Here is a 2,047-nt window from a genome sequence, read left to right as displayed (position 1 = left end):
CACTACAACCATCACCACCACCACCACAATCACTACCACCACCACCACCACCACCATCACCACCACCACCACAACCACCACCACAACCACCACCACAACCACAACCACCACCACCAACAGCAACAACAACAACAGCAACAACAACAACAGCAACAACAGCAAAAGCAACAACACACCACCACCACCAACAGCAGCACCACCAACAGCATCGGCACCGACAGCAGCAGCGGCAGCGACAACGGCAACGACAACGACAACGACGACAGCGACGACGACAGCGACAACGACAACAGCAACGACAAAAGCAACAAAAACAACAGCAACGACGACAGCAACAACGACAACAGCAACGAGGACAGCAACAACGACAATAGCAACGACAACAGCAACAACGACAATAGCAACGACAACAGCAACAACGACAACAGCAACAACGACAACAGCAACGACAACAGCAACAACGACAACAGCAACGGCGACGACAACGACAACGACGACAACAACGACGACGACGACAACAACGACGACGACAACGACAACGACGACGACAACGACAACGACGGCGACGACGACGACAACAACAACGACGACAACGACGACAACGACGACAGCGACAACGACGACGGCAACGGCGACGACAACGACAACGACAACGACGACAGAGACGACAACGACGACAACGACGACAACGACGACAACGACGACAGCGACGACAGCGACACAGCGACGACAACGACGACGACAGCGACGACGACAGCGACGACGACAGCAACGACGAGGATGAGGACACGACGACGACAACAACAACAACAACAACAACAACAACAACAACAACAACAACAACAACAACATTACCCGGGTTGGGAGTTCCAAAACATTGGATCGTTGACGTCGGCCGGCGAGGCCTCCAGGAACCTCGAATATTCGCTAAGAGTCGAGAAGACGGCGTCCACGGAAGTGGGCCCTGAGTGGTGATGTAACCCCACCCGGACCTTGTAGCCGTGCTCCATCAGCAGCCGGACCACGTGACCTCCGAGGAAGCCAGTGCCGCCGATGACGAGAACCACTGGCAAATCGGCAAGCCAGTCAGTCAATCGATTAGTCGAATAGTCGGTTAGTTGACCAGTCGATCAGTCAGTCACTACTCAGTCTGTTATTCAATTAGTCAGTCGTCACTAATCAGTCAGTTATTCAGTTAGTCAGTCAGTCACTAATCAGTCAGTCAGTCAGTCAGTCAGTCGGTCAGTCAGTCAGTCAGTCAGTCGGTCAGTCAGTCAGTCAGTCAGTCAGTCAGTCAGTCGGTCAGTCGGTCAGTCGGTCAGTCGGTCAGTCGGTCAGTGGGTCAGTCAGTCAGCCAGCCAGCCAGCCAGCCAGCCAGCCAGCCAGCAAATCAGTCAGTTATTCAGTCAGCCAGCTAGTCAGTCAGTTACTCAGTTAGTCAACCAGTCAGTCAGTCAGTTACTCAGTCAGTCAGTCACTAATCAGTCAGTTATTCAGTCAGTCAGTCAGTCACTAATCAGTCAGTTATTCAGTCAGTCAGTCACTAATCAGCCAGTTTTTCAGTTAGTCAGTCGTCACTAATCAGTCAGTTACTCAGTCAGTCAGTCACTAATCAGTCAGTTATTCAGTTAGTCAGTCAGTCACTAATCAGTCAGTTATTCAGTCAGTCAGTCAGTCAGTCACTAATCAGTCAGTTATTCAGTTAGTCAGTCGTCACTAATCAGACAGTTACTAGGTCAGTCACTAATCAGTCAGTCAGTCAGTCAGTCAGTCAGTCAGTCAGTCAGTCAGTCAGTCAGTCAGTCAGTCAGTCAGTTAGATGGAGACTTCATGAACATAGAGATGGATTTTTGGAGTTTTCAACAACTCTCTGCCTTATACCTGGCAAAGTCTTATCGGAGACGGATCTTAGACTGAAAGATCCTGTTTCTTAAGTAGACTCAGAGTGTTGAAATGGGTGTTAAATCCGTACAGGAATCAATAATTCTAATGGTATCATTTTTAGGGCTAAACTGTAATTAATGAAATTAACTGTCTCTGTCTCTCT

Source organism: Aplysia californica, unplaced genomic scaffold (assembly GCF_000002075.1).
Source record: "Aplysia californica isolate F4 #8 unplaced genomic scaffold, AplCal3.0 scaffold00364, whole genome shotgun sequence".
NCBI lineage: Eukaryota > Metazoa > Mollusca > Gastropoda > Aplysiida > Aplysiidae > Aplysia > Aplysia californica.
This window is presented reverse-complemented; position numbering follows the sequence as displayed.